The following is a 14,014-nucleotide window of genomic DNA, read 5'->3' as shown; positions in this document are numbered from 1 at the left end:
GATGATATCCTTAAGTACAAAACCAAAAGAGACAGGGCCATACTCTGGTTGTATCTTGGTGTAGCTAAACTGCCCCTAGCAGCAGCATGGAAAAAAAAGGGGCGCCATTGTCTCAATAGCATGCCTGGTTGTGGCTATTACAATGAAAAGAATGGCTGACCTATTTATGGATAGTTATGAAAACTTTGAGACCCCTTCGTCTTACCTTTCAAGAGGTTTGCACCCCTCTGGCTGACCATTCCTATCACCTGCAATGCTCTTTTAGAATCAAACATTTTTATTATGCGGACAAAACATCTTTGTACACAGCCCAGCTGCCTACATCGACTTGCCGGCAGGGCGTATTCCTACAAGAATCATACACAGCGTATGGGTCTACATCCCGGAGGTCGACCCCGCGTGGGTGTTGCAACACCATCACCCTACCGGAAGCAAAGCTCCCGCCATTTTAGATGAAGAGTCCAAAGGTAGCCAGGAAGAATGTAGAACCCCCCCTCACCCCCTCCCCCCTTCCCAGCGCCCACCCCCACACCCACCCAGAACAGTCGTCCACCATCCCACCCCACTCCGCATCAGCCATACTTAGCACCACCTAATCCCAGGGATCGCCTTTCTCCTCGAATTGCAACCCTCCAGTTCTCAAGTGCGTGGTGTGGCGCCTACCGGCTCTAGAGGAATAAGTTGTAGGATTTGTAAGTACTTGGGGCATGTCACCTCCCGGAAGTCTTTGGGCACCGTTTCTACAACTCCTGTCCAAAGGGTAGCATTTTCCGAACCCTTCCCATCCATACCCAGGTAGAGTCGCTCCATAGCAAGGGTGTGCCACAGACGCTGAATCCAATCCAGTGTGTCAGGAATCGCTGGAGAGCCCCACTGCGCTAAAAGAACTTGCCTTGCAGCCAGTGAAATTTGCCTGCCAGTGAGCGAGCGCAAGGGAAAGAATTTAGGATGGGGCAGCCCAAGTATGATGTGTTCAGGAAGCCGGGGTAGTGTGATTTTAAACGCCGCATCTAACTCGTCAAGCACCGATGACCAATAGCTTTCTAGTTTCGGGCAGCGCCACAGTAGGCGAGTCAGATTCCCAGACATCCCACATCCCCTCCAACAGAGGCCTGATTTAGCTTTATCCCACTGCGTGACACGCGCTGGAGTATAATACCAATACGTCGCTGTTTTGTAGGTCGATTCATTCCCTGCTGTGTTAGAAGTCGTATGATGCGCTCGGTAGAACACCTGCTCCTACTCTTTAGTCAAAAGGGGACGCCCTAACTCGATCTCCCAGTGGACTTGCGCTTTCGTGCATTGTTTCCGGGAGCAACGTAGAATCATGGCATAGAGATCCGAGATAAGGCTCCGGTTATCTTTCTTACCAACTAGCCATTGTTCAAAGGCCGTGAGCGGCCGCAACATAAGTGCCACATTGGCCGGGCGAGTCACCCAATGTGCCACTTGTGCATGGTAGAATGCATCCTGCTCAGCCAGCGGGTAATAGTCCGACCTCCGCACGGAAAACGGGATCAGCCCATCCAGGTCAAAGAGCATACCCACCCGCTTGCAGCCTTTCTCTCGCCAGCGGTAGAAGACCGGAGATGCGCGACCTGGGTGGAAGTCAGGGTTATCCACTATTGGTGTCATTGGAGAAGGGAAGGAGGTCCACTCCTTAAGGAGCGCCAACTGGTCCCATGCCTTTAGCGTCAGAGATGTCACCGGGGAGGAATACAATCCCCACGCTCTGCATTTACGCAGCAACCAAAGCTCTCGCCAGATATTACATCCGGATACTGTTAGGTCCATAAAAAGCCAATGTTTACTGGACATGGGCCTGTTTCATTCCACTATATAGCTAAGACGGGATGCTTGGAAGTATGCAGAAAGCTGAGGGAAGCCCAGGCGCCCAGCCGCCTTCGGGGAGGTGGTCACTGTGAACATAGAACGTGGTCTTTTGTTGTTCCACAGGAACTTATTAAGAAACCCCTGGAGTTTCCTCAACATACCTGGCGGCGGAGTTAGGGGCAGCATCTGAAACAGGTAGAGTATTCGAGGAAGGATTATCTTAATAGCGGCCAGTCTACCAAACCATGCCAAATTAAGGCGGGACCAGTCTGAAAGGGACTTGGTGACCTGTTCAGTGAACACGGAGTAATTAAAGGAAAGCGTCCTGCTTAGGGTTGGGGCTAGTCGTATACCTAGATACGTGATGTTTGAGGGCGCCCATTGAAACTCAAAGTCCCTCCGTAGATCTGCTATCTCAGAGGGCGAAAGTTAAAACTATTGGCATTGTAAATGACAGCTATTAACCCCTTCCATGCTGATGATGGCCCCCAGCCGTCATGCACTACGGTGCTCGTGTGCTGATGACAGCTGGGGGCCGTCATAAACCCGCCCACTCGCGATTCTGCCGCACAGGCGCAGAATCGTGGCAGCATGGAAGAGGTTAATTTAGCTATTTTCAAAACCAACAAATAAATAAAAAAATTGTCATTTACAATACCAATAGCTCAAACTTTCCTAATGCGAGACCCATTGCATTGCAAATGCTTGTTTAAGTGAGCAGGCAAATAGTTTGCTTATTAAGAGGGCATCAACTGTGAGGGTCTATCACTCTTTTATTTGTTTGGCGGAGCCAGATGAGGGGTGGAGGAGATTCCCTTAGAAACCAAATCCCAATTGTACAGTTAAAATCGAAAAGACAGTTGGGAGGATTGAAGGTATATAAAAACACTGTCACAGCCCTACAAAGTAGTTGTGATATTATGGGAAGACTGCCTAGTGACTGAGCCCATATTAATCTTGATGGAAGACCTGGAACGGACTGGGGAAAAAGGGCTCTGTAAGAAACCAGCATTGGCACAGCCATTGCAAGATGAAATGGTTTGTCAACGTTTTTTCTTTTTTTTTTTTGTTACACCATATAGCGAAGCAGCACAAGCTGCTGTAAAAAAATTGGCTCAAATAAAAAAAGCCATCTTTTCGTAAGTCTGCCATGCTATAGATCAAAATGTTTTTTGTTTTTTTTACTTCAAGCCATGTTACACAACAGCTTGTTCTGCTGTGCAACATGTAAAAAAATCGATTGACAAAGCCATAAGACCATGGCGTAGGTGAAGCCTATTGGGTTTGCCAATGCTTATTTTATTTTATCAGATAAAACCTAGAAAGCGTGGTTTGGTGTAAGCCTCTGCTGGGGAGAGGTACACAGGCAGGAAGAGGAGGGAGTGCAGGCTCTACAGGGAAGAGAGGAGCAAGAGGAGGGGTTGAGTGGATACATAGGTGAAGGGAAAGCTAACAGTAGAAACTACTTGCCGTGAGGTAAAGATGGGTAGAGTACAGCGAGCAGAAAGTGCTTTTTAATTCACTTAGTACTGATTTCAACTTGTAAGAACCAGAAAGCCTGCTGCCATTTGCTGAGACATGGGAGGGCACTCACTGTCCTCATCCAAGAGGTCACGTAAGGTGGGAGAGTTTGGAGGGGTGAGAGACCAGACATTCACTCGACAATAGGTTTTCCTGTCCAGTGGATGGTGGTGGTGGTGGTGGTGGTGGTGGAACCATGCCAAAAACGGGGCAAACAAATAACAAACGAGTTACAAAAGGAATTGATGTTCAAGTGAAATGGCTCTACACTGTGCATGTTTATGCTCCTCTGTTGGTACAGCAGGTGCAGTTTCATCTGGACCCAGAGCCCTAGGAAGCCTACTGAACCATATTGTTACATTTCGTCAGTCGAACAGCACTGGGGGGGGGGTGGGGGGGTGATATTCTTCCTTTCACTAGGTCCCTAGACACACTGACTAGGCTACTGGGTGTAGGTCTCACCTTTTACATTCACTGTGCACGTACTCTTTTTATTTTTCATTTTTATTTGACAGACTGAGGATATTCAACTTTTTTAACCAGACTTCTTCTCATGAAAAGCTTTAGAAAGTATACATACATTCTTATGGCCTTTTGACAATATGAGCAACAGTTGATCTATTTTCTCAATATGTTGCTGAACGTGAGACTTCCTCATGGCACACACTGTGATCTGTAAAACTCTTACTGTTTAACACTGCATTAACCAGGATACTTTCCCTTCTATGATTTCTTGGTATCGTACTTACCCTGCATCAGGACGGAAGTCCATTTGAGTTAGACGTTTGGACAGTAAAACAGCAATTCGCTGAGGAGGTTGCGGCGATGTGGTTCAGACAAGGAATAGACCGCTTTTTCGTACGATTGTGTCCTGAGGCAGCTTCTGTTTAGGCGAAACGCGCTGCCCGCACTTATTGAAAAGAAATAGACTAAAGAAAGAGCAAACTACAAGCAGTGACTGCCTTGTCTTGTCTGTCTGTTTTAAAATGTTCACATAACCAACAACCCACTTCTTTCAAAAGAACAGAACAAATTATACTGCTTGGTGGGTTAATGCACCTGCTGGAGCACCCTTAGAGCGAGTGCATCTATAGACAATGTCTGTCTCAGAGTGCAGCCAATGGCGGTTTTGGGTGGAAAAGAAGGGGGGGGGGGGGTCCGGGGAAAGCTTTTTAATTTTTTTTTTGTTTCAAATTATTTTATTAATTTTTATGAACAAGTACATTATCATTTCTCTTACGAGGTTCTAGCCAAGCATAGCTTGTATTGCAGTAGTTACAGGTACTTTGGTACCCATTTAGCTAATCCCCTCTACATTGACTTGCTGGGAAATTAGGCAAAGGATTTAAGCAGGTTTTACAAAAGTACAAAGGTGGTCTCAGACAATTAATTTTTGGGACCAGTTTGAATTTTAACAACACAAAACTGATATTTTAAGACTAGTAGAATGGTTTACGGTCTTGAATATCAAAATGGGTTTAGTGCATTTTCAGACCACTTGTGTCAGACATCTAAACAAGAGTGACAAGTCAGTGTGTTAATGTGCTACCACATCAATATGTATGTTCATGGAATTAGTGTATTTATACAGTGCTGGCCTTTGGGCCGCTTCAGAGCACATTAAACAGCACATATATGGAAAGACGAGAGGGCAAGAGATGGAGGCATTTCAGGTCGTCCTCAATGGTGACTTCTGCTGGATTGCAAGGCTGGCACTTGGCGTTGTCTTTAAAGCCCTTGGCATCTGACCAACACAAAAATGTAGATATTCAAATGCTCGATTTCTCAGGTGCCTCTTGTTGGTGGAAATTCCAGTTGACAGGTTATATATGGATTTCACTGGACCATTCCCCTATAGTCCGGCCCCAACATGGACAACATGCTGAGGCAGCAACTAGAGGTCTCTGAGGCATGTTACCGATTGAAATGCATTGTAGTGAATGGCTGGTTTTGAGGATCACCATAAAAACGTATAAAGGGTGATACTAGATTTTAGTTACACTATGAATCACGTGTTGATGGTACTATACACATTTTAGAAATTGTGTTTTCTAAGGTGATCTTACCCTGTGTAAAAGCCTTCTGCTGGAATTTCATGAATCATGTTTGAGAGAACTGTTTCTCATAATATTCCCAGGTGCTCCAGAAGCTAAAATGAGAGCATATTTTCTGTAAATTCATGCACTCTTTCTCAGCCATATGAGAATAAAGTTTGCCATTCGCAGTAAATCCTGGATTTCCAACAGGAGCAATCTGTCCGTTGATTCCCTTGTGTTCTACTGCAGCCTCCCAGAGTGTTCTAAAGAACAACTATAGCGCTAAGTATCTTGTGTATGACAAAAGTGTCACACCTGAAGCCATTTTGATTGAATCAAACTGTTAAAACTTAATCCATTTAATTTAGAAATGAACAAAATGAGGGGGTTCATTTTGTCATAGAAATTATGGTTGGTGCTGTAGAAAGAACAATTAGGACACATTAAAAAAAAAAAATTATATTTCTTTTTATTAAACAATTCGACTAAAACACATCATTAGCTACAGGCAGGCGACTTTAACACCTTACCGGCAATTTCTTATACATTTCAAAATACATTAGTTATCACATCACTTTGTTTGAGGGGTAACGAGTCTATTCATCAACTTGTTGACTGGGCGGGGAACAGACTGTACCCGTTCCAGGCTCCCAAAACCTTGCTCCACTTCAATTAGGACACATTTTAAGTGAGTATCCTCCTCTTCTATTTCATTAAAAAAATGCAGACTGAAAAAATGCATTTTCAACACTAGCGGCAGACTCTCAGTTATCTCCCTGGTGATCAGCTGGTTTATTGCAGTGTTCCTATAAGCAACTACAGTGCTAACTTTGTGAGTTCACGCCACAAGTGTGGCACATCTGAATGCCATATCGATGGAATTGAAGTCTAGACTAGATGGTCCGTCTAGTAGAGTATTCACAATGGTCCTTGGTGGTTATGGTAATGTAGCCTGGGTATTCACCCCAAAATAAGAATCAGTCAAGTCCCAGGCCCTCCGTGTTCCCTGGTTATGGCATATTCGCCAGATACGAAGTCTTCGTATTTGGCGAATATGCCATAACCAGGGAACACGAAGGGCCTGACCAAGCCCTAATGAAGTTCGTATGCAAAAGGAACGAATCGTTTTGGCTGGCTGATTTTATGTCAATTATAAATAAAGAAGGATGATGGACTAAACTTGGTATCCCAACTTCATTTCTTGTGCACCTTCCATTCCAAAGTATCTTTCTGGGTTCCAGTGGCGCTCAACGGCGGAGAGTGCTGGAAGTAGATGCACAGGACAATAAATTTAATACAACAGGGGTTGATGTGCTGAATCTGTGGGAAGCCGTTGGCAGTATTGTCTGCAACAAGTTGACCATGCTGGTCAGCTGGAGGGGGAGGGGAAGTGGCAGCAAAATGGACCATGAAAGGCAGTGAAAAAGGGGCAAATCAACCATGCAGGACAGGCAAGGAAGAGGCAGGGTCAGTACAACCATACATGCCAACAGAGGCAGGAGACTCTCATAGTTTTTAAGCCCAAAAGGACTTTAGTGTATCTGTCTCCTGCGTAACTTGAACTATTTTTCAATGTAAGTCAACAGGAAAAATCAATTCCCAAGGATTCCCCCCCCCCCCCCGCCACCCCTCCCTTTTACCAACTTCAAAATGTTTGCAAGTATGGTATATTGGATCACGGAGGTCAGGAGAAATGGGTTACCGACCTGGCCTCTGATAACCGAGAGCAGGAGAGAGATGGGTAGGGTTTCCAAAATGAGCTTACATGGCAGACGTCTGGTTGCAGCAGCACAATACACCATACAGCAAGCGGGATGGCTGTGTAGCACAACAGACTTTGGAAAGTAAAAGGGAGGAAGCAGGGCCATGCACATGGACAACGGAGCGCAGAAAGGACAGGGGTAAGCGCAGCAAGCTGACCATACCAGACACAGGAGAACCAGTTTTAGCAAAACAGACCATGAAGGGCAGGAGGGATTGTAGGGGATTGACATCGGACCAGACAAGGAAGGAGGGAGGGGGATAGGGGCCTGCACATTGAAAATAGGGGGCAAGGGGGCAGGGCAGGAGCAGCAAGCTGACCATGGAGGGCATGCAGGATGGGCACTGGAAGCACAACCACACCATGGACGGCTACAGTCAGACTATAATGGCATACACACACACAGACAACAGACGGAAGGTGCGGGTCAGCAGCCGCAGGAAGCTAACACAGAGCAGGCAGGAGGGGATCTGTTAGCACAAACGACCATGTATGGCAAGCTGGATGGTTAGTGGCAGCACAATGGCAATGGTGTCAATAGGGAGGGGACCGGTGCAAGCATAAAGGACCATGGAGGACAGAAGGGAAGGGAGGGGTAGGGGCTGGACACAGACGAGAGAGGGCAGGGGAAAGGGCTTCACAACAGACCAGGCAGGAGGAGCAGTTGCAGCACAACAGAGCATGGAAGTCCCAAGGGAGTGGCAGCAAAATGGACCATGGAGGACAGGAGGGAGGGGATGGGGCATGGAACTTGGACAGACGGCGTGGAGGTGGCAGGGGCAGGCGGGTACAGGCGGCCATCTAACCATGCAAGGCAGGTAGTAGAGACAGTCCCTGTTCAACATAACAATCAGAGTAGATAGAATGGGCGGTGGCAGGTCCATGGAACATGGTTGGCCAAAATTAGGGAACAGGGGTATGCACAGACATCGAAGGGCAGGGTGTAGGGTAGGGGCAGCAAGCTAAGCACAGAGGATAAGCAGGAGGGCAATGATGAGGCAACGAATTGGGCAACGGAGCGCGTGAGGAGGGCGCAGGGACATCAAGCTAAACGGAGGGTAGTGGCAGCACATTAGACCATGCAGGACAGGAGGAAGGGGGCTAGTGCATGGACTCCTACAACAAAGGGTAGGGAGGAGGTGGATGTGGCAGGAAGCTAACTGTTCAGAGCAGGCGTGACGGGCAGTGGCAGAACATCGGCCACAGCTGTAATGAGGGAGCAGGGACATTGGCTTGGACAACAGATGGCAAAGAAGGGGGTGGGGGAGTAGCAGCAAGCTTGGGTACTTGCAGCACAATGCAAGGCCGTTCGTCCAACCCACCCCCACCGTGCATTGTGATGGACATCTTACTTAATGTTAAAAAGAACCTAGGAATTCAATATAAAAGCAAAGGTTACAGGGACGTTATAGTTAAGAAATGGAATTTTTAAACAATCTTAGAAATTCATTATTAAAAAAAGGTTAATGGGACATTATTGTTGCGTTCAGATTTTACTCGCACAAGAACATTGAAATTCAGCTTTTATAGTTAGAGTAATTGTAATTCGTGCCTAGTCATGCATTGCTAATTACCACAGATATTACATCACGCATGACATCGTTGATAATATCACTAACATTTGCAGTAAATTTATTGATGAGAACTGCACGGAGAGGGCGTGAGTTATAGTTACCTTAGGGCACGAGTTATAATTACTTGAAATAGCTCCAACTATAAAAGCTGTATTTCTATGGTTTTGTGCGTTTAAAATCTGAAGCTATCTATAAAGTCCCTATTACCTTTGTTTTTTTGTGTGAATTTCTATGTTTAAAAAAAAAAATCCTTTTCCAAGCTATAACGGGTAAATAAGAGCTGGTCTGGGAAGACTGCTGAGAGACCTAACCTGTATTCCTCTAGTTTGCGATCTAATGGCAAGATTCCAAAGTACTTTAATGCATGCACCTAAGTATAAGAAAGAGACTAATTTGAATTATTGTTTTTTTTTTTTAAGAGAAAAGGGATTATTTTACATAAAAAGGTGAACTCTGAAGCAACAGTATTTTGTGAAGGCCTGCAAGGAAACTCTATTGTTGACCCTGGGGTTACCTTCAAGTTCTGTACCAAGAATATTACAATCGGTTGCCCCCCAGATTTACCCCTGGGTCTTCAAGTTTATTAGCGGCTATTAGGCATGGATTGGAGAGTCCTGTAAACTGAGAGACCACTCCCACATCCTCTGCTCTGCAGGGTATGATTTTGGTCTATTTTGTTTTTAAAGTAGTCTTCTTGTGTCCTGACAGAAGCACCTCACAGTGGAGCAGTGATGTAATATCTGATCTTGTAAATGTTGATCGGCTGCTGTGGTTTTGGCGGTTAAGTAAGAGGAGCATAATCATCGCCTCTGTGTCCTTAATAGAATCAAATTCTTGTTGTGAAAGCGAGAACGTTTGTTTTTCCCAAGTCACAAAAGATTGTTTGAGACCCCTGTAGACCATTTCCATTTAGTGGATACAAATACCAACAGTGCTCACCAGGCCGTACACGTTTTATACCATGCGTCCAAACTGAATTATTAGTCACATTTTAAAGGCAATGAATGTGGCTAGAAAGTTATGCTAACGATTGTTAATTTCTTTTCAGGTGCCCAGTTTGGAAAGAAAAGACTAACCAGGAAGAAGCATGTTTGTCGCACCGCAGTTCTTTCAGAAAGCGTTTGTCGTGGTGATGATCACTGGTAAGAATATTGCTAGTTTTTTGTTAGCATGGTTTAAGGAAATCATTTGATTTAGGTTATTTCAAATCCGTTCAGGGTCGGTTATGTAACCTCATACATATATCCTTGAATTTCTCCACTTTCATCTGGTACTCAAACTGTGAGATAATCTAGTGCTTCATTATTTGGCTTTGTAGTCCTAAACAGCAGAGTGCATCTGCAGGCGGAGCTAAGCAGAGAAGAAACAGCGCTTGCTTAGCTGCATGCTGGGACTCCGACACATCCTAAAGCACGTAATAGAGATTGGGCAGTGCGTAGATGCATAGTGGACATCTGGGACCGACTAGACAAATATACACTCAAACAATGTAGGCCGAGACTACATAGGGAAGGAGACAAATCTGGTATGCTGCTCACATGGGTCCTGTGTAGAGAACACCCGCCACCTCCACAATGAACCTTACGACAACTGATGGCACTAGCATCCCCACCAGGGCGGGTATTGTGGGTGCATTCCAGCAGCACCTACAGCATGTGTACAATGTGGATCCAGTCATAACCCAGAACCAATACACACCATTCTTGGAGAGCCTGGACATCCCGCGGTTTGAACCATTGGCAGGAGAGCTCCTAGATGCTCAAATAGACCTAGAAGAACTTAAATTCTCATTGGGCATTCTCCAGCAAGCTAAGACACTGGGAGGCAAAGGCGTCCCACCCGAATTCTTTCAGGCATTTTCAGTCATGACTATGCAGAGACTCCTGGATGTTTTGCTAGAGGGATGCGATAACTAGATACTGCGACCGACCATGAGGGAGGGAGGAAGGTATATTTATCTTCCTTAAACCAGGAGGCAACAAGGCTGACCCCGCTGCTTACCAACCTGTCACGATGATTAACTCTGATGTGAAGGTACTTTGTAAATTACTCACAAACCAATGGGGCTCCCCACATGTCTCAACTGGTACATGAAGATCAGTGCAGGTTTATACCTGACTGGAATGAACCTCTGATGCTTAGCCCATGTCCTCCACAAAGTGTAACATCTTGACGAAGAGCTGGCATTGGTTTCTATTATTCTAGAAGAAGCCACCGACGCAGTAGACTGGGGTTACTGGGGCTGCTGAGAGTCATGGGCTTTGACCCTCACCATTGCAGTTGGGTCCAGATGTTATACACTGAACCAAGTGCTGGAGTACGCTTTGGACGCAGCCAATCGGATGCGTGGACCTTGGAGCGAGGAATGCAACAAGGCTGCCCTTTTTCACCACTCCAATTCATGGTTGCTATGGAACCCCTGGCGAATATATGCGCTTTGGGAACTGCAGGATTTGGTAATACACCTTGGGGATGTCTGCCACATTATATAGCTGTAGGTGGACGATACACTATTCTATCTCGCTTCCTCTAAGGTTGCTGGCCTCTGGCTCATCTGAATCAAGTTGGTGCTGTTCCCCATGTGTCCCTAGTTCGGACACCTGTAACTCCTCTCCCGTGCATTGGCCTGCAATGGGAGTTAGCACAATTAAGATACTTGGGCGCCAAGGTGGCACACCCCAGAACACAGCAATTGCGCCTCAACGTAGACCAGTTGCTGGACGTATTGAAGACCTCTGTGATATTGTGGAATACACTGCCCCTCTCCCTGATGGGCAGACTAGCTATTGCAAAAATGTTCCTGCTGAGAAGCTTGTATATACTACAGAACTTGCTCTGCTCTTCCTTCCCATGAAAGTGTTCAGACAACTGAACTCCATCCTCATTTTGCTACTATGGGAGGGCCAGCGTAGCAGGGTGGCCCTGGCAATGCTGACCATACAATACGAAGAGGGGGGGGGTCTAGAGGTTTTAAGACTTGACTTGGACTTCTATGCTGCACATCTACAACATGTGGGTCTGTGGTTGAACACTGAAAACCTTAGGATAAAGCGCTTGTTAAAAGGGTTGGTAGAATCAGATCAACTACCGGATTTACTAATGGAGGGAGCGGGAGTCTAGAAAGACGTGTCATACATAGTCCAACAGACAGCAAAGATAGGGTAACACTTTGCTGTGACCGCATTGAAGCGAGCTCCATTCCTCAGAGAACTCCCGATTTGAACACTGATGCTGATTAGACAAATGATGGACAATTATGTCTTTTCAAGCATGGAATAAGGGTGGTTGTGCCTCACTTGGAGAATTATACCACAAAAAGACCTTCAGAATCTTCGAACCAGCCTGCGAAGAATTTGCCTTCGTACCTGGGCGCTTCTTACATCATGCCGTCTAGCCAAGAGGGCCAAGATGACCTGGCCTTCTTACCCCGCCGTTCCCCAGCCTGCCCACACCCTGCTAATCTCGCCGTCTTTTGGAGCAGGATGGCATTTGATCATACTGCTATATAAGGCAATGCGAGCTGACTCATACGGCTTGAGATGCCGATCTAGAAACTCCATTGGGCGTTTGGGACTGGGCGCATGTCTTTCACCTTACCCACAAAGTCTCTTGTAACACCAGCTTCAAGCTGGTTCACTACAATTTCCTACATAGGACCTATCTAAACTCCAGAGATCTAAACCGCATATCTCCAAATCGACTGGACAGCTGCCCTCGCTATGGTGGCAGTGGGGCAGACTTTCTACACCTGACCTGGCAAAGCTGGGCAGTACAGGGTGACTGGACCTATGTTGTGGAGGACTTAAAAAGGACTACACGCCTCCAGAATAGAACACACACCTGAGTTTCCTACTAGGTAATGTAAATCACAGAAGGCCTGAAAAATGGCCTCCAAATTTCTATAATTGGTGCTGGTGTTAGCCAGGCCAGCAGTTGCCATCACGTGGATGGACCAACATACACCGAGCTTGAATACTGGCATAGGGACGTACAGGAGTGGTTACTAGCAGAGGAGATACTTATAAAATGAACAGGTGGGGCGAAAAGGTAGACTAAGACCTCGTAGTCTGGCGGGACCTATGTGAAACACTACTAGACCCTGATGCTGACACCAACTCAACAGACCGCACTAGTGCTGATGGGAGCATGGGAGGAAACTCAACTAGGAAGGGGTAGTACCTGGACATAACCCTGATAATGTGAAGTGCTTGGGAGTGATGTGTTACACCTTGGGGTGACTTTGATACGACCCTTGAGTGATGGATGCTTGGTTAGTGACATGCCTTCTCTTGTTAACCTGTAATGTACTATATATCGTACTCCACCAGCTGTTATATTATGTTCTAATAGTAAAAAAAGAATTTTTTTTTTTTAAGCGGGTCTAATTTTGGGTGTCTACATAACGCTTTGGCCCTTGCCCCCCATCTCAGGGCCTGCTAGTATTTCAAGTACACACGGTGAACTTTTTTGACTTGGCGTGGTGGGAATACATGTTTGAAGTCCTTACTAGGGTAGCATTTGGGTCTACTTTCTATCATACATACAATTATCATGGCTACCCTCTTGACACTATCTCATTATTCCCTGTTGCTGTTGGACCACTGATCCACTGGCTTAAGCAAGATGAGAACATTAGAGATTATTGGTGGTCAGCAGAAATGAGCTCTGCTATCGTTTTGTATTCGTCCTTATGATATTTCTGAGCCAACCATTTTTTTTTCTGGCCACAGCATAAATGACTATTTGTACAGCCTTCAGACCCATAATCTCAATTCTTACCGTGAATCCCTTCAGAGAGATTGGGAGTGCTGTCCATCATACCCCACTCACTGTGCCGATAGGTTTGGTAACAATTAAAAAAAAATATGGTCTCTCGCCCTAAAGTATATGTCCTCCAAAAATATCCGTTACATATTCACCATAAAAAGTCTACAAATGATTATTTGATTGTGGACGTGTAATGAATTGGTGTGTAGTGTTCTTTAAAGAGTTAAGTCTCAACTATTTACTAAATTGGAGCATCTTTGGAGCGACTCTGATGGATACAGGAACGTTGTACTAGATCCTGGTCCACAGATGGAAAATTCTTATTTTTTTGCTCTGTCGAAAGTTCTGGGCTGGGCTTGCCACCAGTGCTTTACTACAGACGGACCTTGCTTAATATTCTGTACGACATTGACGCCAATAGGTATCATAAGGCTCTAATACATTTGGCTTTTATGCTTGCAGAGAGCAACATTGCACAGCACTGGAAAGTGAGGGACCCCTTCGAAAGATGACTGATTATG

General features: G+C 45.7%; 1 protein-coding gene across 1 annotated transcript in view; it reads left to right on the top strand.

Moving 5' to 3' along the window:
* Positions 1-14,014, top strand: part of AFF4 (ALF transcription elongation factor 4) — a 798,699-nt gene that overhangs the window by 35,919 nt on the left and 748,766 nt on the right. The window contains exon 2 of the mRNA XM_086931629.1: positions 9,775-9,868. The gene's annotated coding sequence lies outside the window, so the exon portion shown is untranslated. The remainder of the gene's footprint in view (positions 1-9,774; positions 9,869-14,014) is intronic.

The sequence above is a fragment of the Lissotriton vulgaris genome, chromosome 7 (genome assembly GCF_964263255.1).
Source record: "Lissotriton vulgaris chromosome 7, aLisVul1.2, whole genome shotgun sequence".
Classification (NCBI taxonomy): Eukaryota; Metazoa; Chordata; class Amphibia; order Caudata; family Salamandridae; genus Lissotriton; species Lissotriton vulgaris.
The sequence above is the reverse complement of the archived record's forward strand: the minus strand, read 5'-3'. Positions and strand labels throughout refer to the sequence as shown.